Source organism: Protopterus annectens, chromosome 3.part1 (genome assembly GCF_019279795.1).
Source record: "Protopterus annectens isolate FY-2018-M chromosome 3.part1, PAN1.0, whole genome shotgun sequence".
NCBI classification, from domain to species: Eukaryota; Metazoa; Chordata; order Ceratodontiformes; family Protopteridae; genus Protopterus; species Protopterus annectens.
This window is the reverse complement of record NC_056732.1, coordinates 1640959410-1640971482: the sequence shown is the minus strand read 5'-3', so window position 1 is coordinate 1640971482 and position 12073 is coordinate 1640959410.

Here is a 12073-nt window from a genome sequence, read left to right as displayed (position 1 = left end):
GCTGTAATCATTACTGAACATTTAGGATTGTTGTAATCATTACTGCACATGTAGGACTGCTGTAATCATTACTGCACATTTAGGATTGCTGTAATCATTACTGCACATGTAGGATTGCTGTAATCATTACTGTACATGTAGGATTGCTGTAATCATTACTGCACATTTAAGATTGTTGTAATCATTACTGCACATGTAGGATTGTTGTAATCATTACTGAACATTTAGGATTGTTGTAATCATTACTGCACATGTAGGACTGCTGTAATCATTACTGCACATTTAGGATTGCTGTAATCATTACTGAACATTTAGGATTGTTGTAATCATTACTGCACATGTAGGACTGCTGTAATCATTACTGCACATTTGGGATTGCTGTAATCATTACTGCACATGTAGGATTGCTGTAATCATTACTGCACATGTAGGATTGCTGTAATCATTACTGCACATTTAAGATTGTTGTAATCATTACTGCACATGTAGGACTGTTGTAATCATTACTGCACATGTAGGATTGCTGTAATCATTACTGCACATGTAGGATTGCTGTAATCATTACTGAACATTTAGGATTGTTGTAATCATTACTGCACATGTAGGAGTGATGTAATCATTACTGCACATTTAAGATTGCTGTAATTATTATTGCACATTTAGGATTGCATAAAAATATGAATTAAAATAATCCCAGTGGGAATACTGCACCAAAGTTATTGCACAAAAATATATGATACTAGTGTTGGAAATTCCAACAGACTTTTCAGAGTTCAGAGTTCAGTACAGTGTTGAGTTACTATGAGTTTAGTAGTCTGGTGGCCTGTGGAAAAAAGCTCTTGTTGTATCTGACTGTTTTGCATCTCATACTGTGATAGTGTTTACCAGAAGATAAACAGGTGAACAGTCCATGGGTAAGGTGGGTAATGATAATCTTGCTGGCCCTAACCACTTTCTGAAGAGACTTTTTGTCCAAGATGAAACTGTTATCCTACCAGGTTGCAAGACTGTTGATTACTATACACTCAATGGTACCTCTGTAAAAGATAGTAAGGATTGGAGAGGGTAGGTGTGCCTTTCTCATCTTTCACAGGAAATGAAGGTTTTGCTGAGCTTTCTATACAATGGCAGTGGTATTAATGCTCCGTGTTAGGTCATCTATGAGATGTACCACCAAGACTTTTATGCTTTTCACTCTCTCTTTAGGATTTCATTGTGGATTGTTAGTGGAGAGTATGTTTTATGCCTTCTTCTGAAGTTGACAATGATCTCATTGGTCTTGTTCACTTCTAGTGAGAGACTGTTGTTGTTGAACCAGACAGTGAGTTGACTAAATTCCTCTTTATAGGCTGATTCGTTATCTTTGTTGATGAGACCTATGACAGTTGTGTCATCTGCAAACTTGATGATGTGATTTGAGTTGAACTTGGCTGTGCAGTCATGAGCCAACAAGGTGAACAACAGAGGGCTCAGTACACAGCCCTGAGGAATCCCCATATTCATAGTGATGCTCTCAGAGGTGCTATTTCCAACGCATACTGTCTGAGGTCTGTCTGTGAGGAAGTTCAGCATCCAATTGCATAGGAGTGTGTTTATTCCCAGTTGGTCAAGTTTCTTTAACAGGTATTGGGGATCACTGTGTTGAAGGCAGAGCTAAAGTCTATGGACAGCATTCGCACATAACATTTCTTGTTTGCCAGTTGGGCCATGATTACTGGAAGTGCCATTGAGATAGCATCTGCTGTGGAGTGATTTGGATGATATGCAAACTGGAATGGATCTAAGCATACAGGGAGACTGGATGTTATATGGTTCTTGTCCAGCCTCTCAAAGCACTTCATTACTACCGAGGTGAGTGCTATGGGGTCATTTAGGTCCAATGGTGTGGACTTCTTTGAGATAGGTATTATAGTTGTAGTTTTAAAGCACTCGGGTATGATAGCCTCACTTAGTGAGATATTGTAGATAGCTGTAAGAACATGTGGCATCTGGTCAGCGCTTTCTCTAAGCATCCATCCCAGGATGTTGTCAGGGCCAGCCACCTTTCCTGGGCTAAACCTGCACAGAGTTCTTCTAACATCAGTAGGGTTGAGACATAGTAATTCATCCCCTTGAATGGTAGGGGCTTTCACTACAGTTATTTCTTTCCTCAAACCTGTTGAAGAAGGTGTTTAGTTTGTTGAGAAAGTCAATATTGTCATCGCACTGTGCTGACGTAGGCCTGTAATCTGTGATGGATTGTATGCCATGCCACATTTGCCTTGAGTCTCTGAGGTCTTTGATGTGACTCTGGATTTTCTGACCATATGCCCTTTTGCTGTTTTTATTCTCTTGTTCAAGTTTGCTCTGGCTGACCTGAGGGCTTCCTTATCCCCTGACTTGAAGGCTGTGTTTCATCCCCTTGGGTGCTCATACACTTCACTTGTGAGCCAGGCTTTCTGGTTGACACATGTGATGATGTTCATGTCATCCACACACTTTGATATGAATCCTACTACTGACTCAGTGTACTCTTTCAGGTTGGTGTGCTGATTTGCAGTGGTGGATCCTTTGAATATGTTCCAATCTGTGTAGTCAAAGCAATCCTGAAGTACAGAGAGTGCTCCTTCTGGCCAGACTCTTATCTGCTTCTTGTATGGTTTCTCTCTGATTAGTAATGGTCTGTAGACTGGAGTCAGCATAATGGATAGATGATCCAAATTTCCAAGGTGTGGGTAGGGCTTTGCCCTGAATGCCTGTTTGATATTGGTATACACCTGTTCTAGTATGTTGGCACCTCTTGTGGCAAAGTCTATGTGCTGGTAGTAGTGAGGTAGAACTGTTTTCAGATTAGCCTGATGAAAGTCACCAGCTATGCTATTGGCACAATCAGGGTTTGTGTTCTGCAATTTGCTGATTGACTGGTATAGTGTGGCCAGTGCTTTATTTGTGTTTGCAGTTGGAGGAATATATATGGCTGAGATGATAATAGCTGAGAATTCCCTCAGCGGGTAAAAAGGTCTACATTTTACTGTTATGAACTCTATATTCCCAGAGCAGTGGGTTGAGACTTTCTTGCAGTTTGAGCACCAGTTGTTGTTTATGTAAATGCAAACTCCACATCCTATAGATTTGCCATTAAGGGCCTGGGTTCTGTCTGCTCTAAATAATAATAGCTGATCCACAAAAACAGTACTGTCACTGATACTAGGAATCCACATGACAGTACTGTCACTGATACTAGGAATCTACATGACAGTACTGTCACTGATACTAGGAATCCACATGACAGTACTGTCACTGATACTAGGAATCCACATGACAGTACTGTCACTGATACTAGGATTTAGCCAGGTTTCTGTAAAGATGAACATGCAACAGTCTCTTACCTCTATAATTGTTTAGGTCCAATCTTAGGTAGTCCATTTTGTTTTCCAGGGATCAAATGTTTGCTAGCATGATAGATGGGAGTGCAGGTCTGTAAGGGTTTCGGATAGTTTTCTCCTTTTGAATTTGATGAAACTGTTATTACATCACAATTTCATCCATTGGTGTGGAGAATATTACAAGAGATTTCTTACTATCCATATGGGAAACAAATTTGTAATAAACACAGTACACACAACAAAAACTAAACCTACCTACTCTAACAGCTACATTCATTTCAAAGCTCATCCATTTCATCTATGTGGGCAAAACAGAACGCACCTCAAACGTGGGGATAATACTAAAACATGTATGGATGTAAAGAAGGCCAGTTCATGGTCTGAGGAAGTTGCATTACAGCGGCCAGCGTGTTTTTAAATTTTTACCTTAGTTGTTTGTGAACAAATAAAGAACCTTTTTGTGGTTTCCTTTCAGCCTGACATTGATACCAGCTCTAGTTCTTCTTTTCCCAGATCTTTCACATCTCTTCCATCGTCTCTTCTATTCTGGTGCAATGTATGGTGAATTTATTCATACACAGCACTCTGAGTCTAGATTAGACAAGATTCCTGTCTGTTTGAGTTCGTTAGAACTCACAGGCCCTAGAGAAAGCAGCCTTGTAAAACATTTGCACACCAAAACCATAAATTGAAGGTCTAGCAGGGCATTTCTGTCATAGACTAACCTTGTGTCCATTTTCCTTTCTGTTTTCATTGTTTTTGTAGTTTCTGACAATTTATTCGATGGATATTTACACAGATATTGCACATGCCTTCCTCAAGCTGGAGCATCCGCTGCCTCACAAGGCACTGCCATCTTGGAAAAAAAAAAAACAAGTACCATTATGACTCTGTCATAGGTCATGTTGGATTGAACAACTTGAGACATACCTCACTGGCCTATATGAAGACAGACATGACTGAGCTCTCTAAGAATTTGTCCCAGACAGGTATGTCCCTAGCCTTGAGCAGCATACTACCCTCACCTAGAATGAAGCCACAGTATAAACAAAAAATGATTGATTTGAGTAATTGTCTTAGTTTTTGGTGTCATTCAAAGAGGATCTAGTTCCTGTCAGCCTGGGAAGCCATGTTCAATAAACGTGCTGGTTTGCCAGAGGTGGTTTGCACCTGGGATCTCAAGGCTTTTGGCTGCTGGCAAAGGCTCTTGCCTCCCCCATAGAGCCTTTTTTAGGCAAGGTCTCTAAAACAAAGTTACCGACATGAAATTTGACAATCAAAACAAAATAAGGGTCAAGCTAATAAACGCTAGGAGATTAAACCAAAAACTGCATGTCCTGGAAGCACTTCTATCACTGAAAGATGTAGATGTCTGTGCAGTCACAGAAACCTGGTTCAAGGCCTCAGAGAGTACCCCGGCCTTGAAAGGCTACAATGTCATCCACACATTCAGACTGCAAAATGAACATGTGAGAACCAAAGTAGGCTGTGTTTCTATCTATATTAGAGATAAATTCACCTCCTGTCTAATTAGACTGGATAGCTCCACGGAGTACCTCCAAGTTCAGATTATAATGGTTTAGACCCCCATTCAAGTCATAGCCAGTTATAAATCCCCCTACATGGGTCATATCACGCATGAAGCCAACTTGACCAAACTGGAGACAATCCAAATATTACCGAACACTCTGGTTATGGGGGATTTAAATGATCCCACCATCAAATGGGAAACCTACGCTAGCTCTAACTTGCTAGCACAAAAGTTCCGTGACTTTGTTAACTCAAATGTCTTGGAACAAATTGTTCATACTGTGCCAAGAGGAGAAAACATACTAGATCTTGTCCTCACTAACATGTCAAACAGATGCATTACCAGACCATCATTAGTTATACCTGACTACAAATCAGTCACCTTTGAGCTAATACCAACAACAAAACTCACAAAAGGCGAAGTCAGACTAAAAAACTTCACCAAGGTAAACTATACCCTCCTAGGTGAAGGTAGTAATGCATTCCAAACCCCATTCCCAGCTGGAAGTGGTAACTTCACTGAAGCTTACACTAAAGCTCTGAACAATCACTTGCATAAGTGTATAGACCCAGCTGTACCAATAGGAATCAAAGCCCCAGCCGCAAATAAAAACAAGCCACCATGGTAGACATCCAGCATCAACAAACTTTACAATAAACACAAAAAGTTGCTGTCAAGAAAAATAATGGTGAGACCCCAACAATGGAAAAGCACCGTCCTCAGCCTAACAGGCAAATAAGACCACTTTTCAGATTGTCTAAGGGCTTCTTTGAGAAAAACTTAGCAAGTACAACCGAGGATAACCATAAGGCCTTTTACAGCTATGTATGTAGCCTAGAAGGTAGGGCCCAAGGATGTGGAGGACTAGTGACCAATGGTATCAAACATGATGTCCCCCCACTTCAAAATGCTGTGTAACTGATGTCAGATTTGGGGATGCCACAGTAATGCCATAAGGGTTTTCTGGGTCTTTAGGTGGTTTACAAGACTGGGCTTATGTTTAAATAGATGAAATGCAAGTATGCCTTTTGGGTGGCAAGATGTTTTTTTTTAACAGATAAAAATATTGTACTTGTCAGGTATCTAGAAAGGAGTGAATAGAAATTTAATCATAGCCCCTAGCTAACTATGCATTAATCTCATAAACTGCACCAGAATAAATGACTTCACTAAATTGCATCACAAACCATTTCAGTTTAAAGACATGCAGTGATAACAAATGCATCAGTGAAAGTATCCCACCTAGACAAATAAAAGGTGTATTTATCCCAGCTATTAATTGCAAATGTAAAATGCTTGACTTTTCCTCACCTAATGCATATATGATGTCCATAGCTGATTAATTCTGTTAATTAATCAGGGTTTTTTTCATGTTGATTATTTAGTTGTTTCACAATGCTGATAGTACTACAAGATTAAAAACTGAGCAAACACCAATAAATATCCACTCAGCTGGGAAAACAGTACTGATAAAATAAATTATAGCAGGTCTAAATTAATCTCCCCGAGTATGACTGAAAGAAAGCACTGAATACAGTCAGAGTTCAATGCTCAAGGAAATAATGTTTTGCAAATTACTCTGCATTGAGAATGTTCTTACTGCAGGTAAAATCAGTACTGCAAAGGCAGACTAATGTTCACTGTCTCAATATGCAGGTGACGAGCTAATTAAGTATACATAACACACTGATTGATGTACTTCACATGTACAAAGCACAAAGAACTAAATAAATGAGGGCCACCTAACTGCAGTACTTTGAAAAAGTCTTTTGAACCATGCAATTACAACTTCATCACTGAATACGTGAAAACAGGTGCACACCTTGATATAGCAATTCGCTAAGGGTGAATTCCAGTCATAAGTCTTCTGTTTTATTTATTAACCAGGTAAGCCACTTGGAAACAAGTACTACTTTTTAGGGGTTACCTGAAAGCAATGTCTTGTTTAATGTCTTGTTCAGAACCATACAGCAGGCAAACAGCAGCAGAAAGAATCAAACTCAGCACTGTAAGGAACAGCTCATTAATAGAGCATATACATAATCCTCTGCTCTAACAGCCAGACACTGCTTTCTTACTGACTGGAAGAAAACAAATCAAGAATGTGAATACCTTTCTTCATATTAGTTGTTTTGTGCTTTCCTGAGCACTGTGAGACTCATTCATCCACATGTCAATGATGTGTATAGACTAGCATGCGAGTTTTTAATAAGTGGCATGTTCCAGAAATGAATGACTGGTGAATGCTTTTTAAACATGACATACAACTATAATTTTATACAGAAACATTATAATCACACTAATTGTGTATAATTTTGCATCAATTGTAAGAGACTATTATAACGACAAAGGTGCTGTAGCCTTCTGAGCTGTCATTTATAATCTTGAGTCTGGTTCAGACCTCTCAAAGTTTTAGTGCAAGAAATCTGGACAAGCCTAAAATAATAAGGGGACATAGGCCCAAAAAATAGGGACAGATTTTAAATATTGCATGTATAAACTTAGAAAGTTGAGAGAATAACAGGATTTGTGCTAGCATGCATTTTCTGAAGGATATAAAGTCTGAAACTCAAATGTATGTCATTATTTACTGACTTCAACCCTCAGTGATTTGCCAGAAAATCAAAAAGTTTTTGAGGAACAGACCAAAAGTATGAGGCAAAAATTGGACACTATGCAAAAATCTGGACAGATGAGAGGTATGGTTTTGTTCTTCAAGTCCCTGGATACTGCAGAAACTTCTTGCAGTTTCTTTTGCCTTGAGTCATATAAATCATTATATGTAACCTTTGGAAAATCTTGCTTTTTTGTTTAGAGGCTATAAGAAAATACAAAGTAGACACTGTTATGTTTGTTTTTTTTATGCCAAAGTTTTTTATTGATTTTTCAGTAACAATCATTTAAGCAACAAATTATGATACAACTATGTACACATTTTACAAAGGCCGCAGGCACTGTATGAAATGTTATAGATATAAAGAAGGGTACAATATTCATTCATTCATTTGTGATAGTGTTAAAGAATGATATGTCTGAGGATTCCAGAGATGAACTCATTATTTCCTCCCTAACCTCTTACACTTCCTTCCTCTCTGTTCCCTATGCCTTTTGACCCCATCTGTGCTCCTTTCCACTTCAAATAAATCACTCTGAAAGACACTGATAAACATATTGATAACCTTCCCATCCATGATAGCCCTGATTCTCTTTAACTGGCCTGTTAAATAAAATTTAAATTTGTTTCCTATTTAATCTATTAAATGTAGGCCTTCATTCTAGTCAACGAGTGATTCAGCAGCCTCTCTTCTATTCATTGTGTCCATTCTAGTACCAAATGGTTAAAAATCTGTCCTAGAAATAGTTTTGTAATATTAAGCTTCACATTAACTGCTCATTAAATATATCTACTCCCTCAGGTATTCCAAAGGGATCAGTTTTTTGCCCTCTTCTTTTCAGCACCTTTATCAATTCCCTCACTTTTAATCTACACAAGTTAATTCCATATATAGATGACCTAATCTTTTTCTAGATCCTTAAGAGCCATCAGTTTTGTTAGAAATGATGTACTACAAAGACTCAAAGTCCTTCTTAGCTGAATTAAAACAAACAAGCAATCAGACAAACAAATAATAAAAAAGTGTCCTTAATCGGCCCAAAAACAAAGCCATTCTATCTGGCTCCATTACTATAAACAGCTCCACCTCCGTTCTACTTGCTTCTCATACCACCAAGGCACCTGTACTGAGACCATCTTCAGTATTAAATTCACTGCCATGATCACTCGGGCACAAAGAAATCAAATTTTTTGTGCTGCTGCAAAATCTGTGGATTTATAACTCCTGAAGGAAAAGAAGCAATAGAATAGGGCATTCTCCAATCCCAACTTGAATATGACCTACTTGCTGTGATGTATACTTTCATCCAAAATAAAATGCATTTATAAATCTTTTCTAATAAAATATGTGTACAACTGTGTACAATTATCCTATTTCCCTTATATTTGAGAATCAATGCACTACCACCAATCATGCTAAGTGGGTCGCAGTCAAATAATGAATAGATCAAATTCTTCTAACTCTCATCTGAGAAATTGTCGCACTCAGTATCTTACATGATCTTGCTTCAAAACTCCATATTAAAATCTACCTTAATATCTTTGTTCAAAAACAAATGCAGCATTTCAGTCCATTGGGATGAGTTGCTAACAGTAATTTGGAACAGTCAAATCCCTTCTGAGCTCTGCAGCAAGCCAAAGGCATTCCTAAAAGATACTTCTACTTTGTCTTGCTTCATGCAGCCTGCTACAACTCAACTCTTTCCCCTCATAATGTGTTTAGCTTAAACTTATATTTCCAAAATTATTCTGCTAAGATTGTTGTGTGAATATCAGTAACTAACAAATAACAGCAATATATGGGTCTACCCACTCATTTGATATGATTGTCTGTAAAGTATATTTGAATATCCATGCTATGTTGCCCTATGTATTTTATTAAAGCTCTGTCTTATTTTATCATAATGCTCTGTATGCTCACTTTAGCTGTTTCTTTATGTAATGTTTTATCAGTACTGATTTGTCCTTGTTTATTATTTATTGCATTCTCTCTCTCTCTTTCCTGTTTACACACCATGTGATATAATGGGCAACAAGCACCTTTCTTTGCTTGTTGTTTCTGTAGCAGTTACAGGATTTACAAGCTCAGGTTGCTTGCTGAAGGCCCGACCCTCCTCGGAGAGTGCACCACAGGAGTGCCCGGAGGAAACCCATGTGAATGCAGGGAGGACTTGAAAACTCTCCACAGAAGGCACCCCAGCCTAGAATCAAACCGGAGAGCCTCTTGCTGTGAGGTGACAATGCTAATCTCTACAACACTGTGCCACCCATTTATTGCATTATTATACAATTATTTGAAACTATTCTATGTAACCCACACTTTGGCTGAAATATGTCTACACCTTGAATAAAAATGAATGAATGAATGAATGAATGAATGAATGAATGAATGAATAAATAAATAGTAATAAAACACTGTGTTGGAGTTGCACATGCCCACAAACCAACACATAAATGCTACCATAGTATAACCTTTGCCATACAGATTTTTCAACTTTTCTGACTCCTCTTCTGCACCCATAGCTATACTTTTTGCCTGATAATTAGTTTGTTCCTGGACTACAAATATTGCTTTTCCACCATCTTTTCTTGTTGCCCTTACTTGCTGTTTTAGTGATTAGATCTGGTACCACCTCCATCCAAACCGTGCTACCATCACTTTTATTCCTCAGATGATTGTGCTGATAACCAGCACTATGTTGTATCCCATCCAAGTTGCTCTATTCTGTATTTCCACTCCATCAGTATCAGCCACTGTTCCCATCTTCTCCATATCCGTACCCTTGTGAACGTTGTCTCATTGCTCCGCTAGCTTCTTGTATTCCTTCCTTGCCCCACAGCGATATATGTCATATTTCCCTCTGTTGCTCCCCGTTTTTTGCTCACTTTTTCCCCCCTCCATTATTTCTCTCATAATTTTGTTCCACATTTCCATCCTTATCAGTCTACCCAGCATTTTGGCATTCCATTTTAAAAATTCCCTCCAAAAAAAAAAAAAAACAAAATGCCATGATATTTTTACTGGTTAATGCCTTCATATCAGTCTCTTTGTTTCATCTCCCATAGTAGATTCCCATTAGAAGAAGAATGGAGTTAATATGGTCAAAGAAACCATGGTGCCCCTAATGCACACAATGTGCAAGTGACATGAGAATGGGGCAGGGATTTATTTGTTCTTGGATTCTTCTCTTAATGCATTCATTTTTCGACAGGGAGAATAAAATGATTATTCTGCACTTGCTGTATGTATGACTAAGTCCCATGTCACTGATACCTGGTAATGTGAGCTTGATCCATCACACATTCTGAAAAGTACAGAAATAATTTCTGTCAAGACAAGACTCTCACTTTACCTTTGCAAGGAGTTTCCTCCTTAAACACCCTTTCTTATAGGTTCATAGGTTCACAGGTAGGTACTAGGCTATTGGTCCTAGGGCCTGTACAAGCCTAGCCAAAAAGGTACCCTGGCTTTCACCACCCAAGAAAATTATTTTCCTGTGCCCCTGTCAAGCAGAACCACAGAAGTGATCCCCGGGGTGAATTTCCTATTACCCATCCAATCATCAAGATTTTTCTTGAAGAGTGCTAATGAGGAGCTCTGTTTGACATAGATAGGTAGTCTGCTCCAGAGTATGGGAAGTCTCTGGCTCAGGAATCTATCCCTCCAGCATGTTCTGTTTGTTGTGGTGACAAGATTTAGGTCCCTAGAGCGCGTAGCTCGGAGGGATTGGGATTTCTTTAAGTGGAGCATGTCCAACAACTCTGGGTTTGACATAGCTTTGTATGCTAGGCAGAGATCGACTCTGAGTAGGCGATATGCGATGGAGTAAAGCTGGAGTTTTTTGAGACGGTCTGTGTAAGGCATCTTTTTGAGGCCAGTAATCCTCTTTGTGAGGTATTTTTGCGGCCTTTCCAGTTGTTGTAGATGTCTTGTGAGGTACATACCAAAAGGGGTATTGTACTCTATAATGGGTCTAATGAGTGATGAGTAGGGTGGAACAATGACCTCTTTTTTTCTGGATGAGGTGTACCACTTAGAAGGATTTCCTGACCACTGTGGCGATGTGATTATCAAAGGAGAGACTACTGTCCACCTGTGTCCCAAGGTCTCTTATCACACTTTTGGTGTTAAGTAGACTACCGTCAATGTGGTAGTTCATGGGTACAGAGTTTTTACCAAAGGGGATGACAATGCACTTTTTGGCATTGAGCTTGAGACCATGTCTTTGACACCAGGCATCTGTCTCAGTGAGGCCCTTTTGTAGGATGTCCACATCATTAGGAGTTTCAATTATGGCTCCTAGTTTGCATTCATCTGCAAATTTAGTTAGCCAAAGACCTTCTGTGTTAGCCTGTACTTCAGAGAAGTAGATACCAAACAGGAGAGGACCCAGGACTGAACCCTGTGGTACTCCACTTGTCACTGGCATGACGTCTGATTTGGAGTCTGCTACTTTCACAGTGTGGGTTCTTTCAGTAAGCCAGTTGGCAACCCATCTTGTGACATAAGGATTTATACCTAGTTTAGTGAGTTTATCTATAATTCCAAAGTGGGGGGAATGG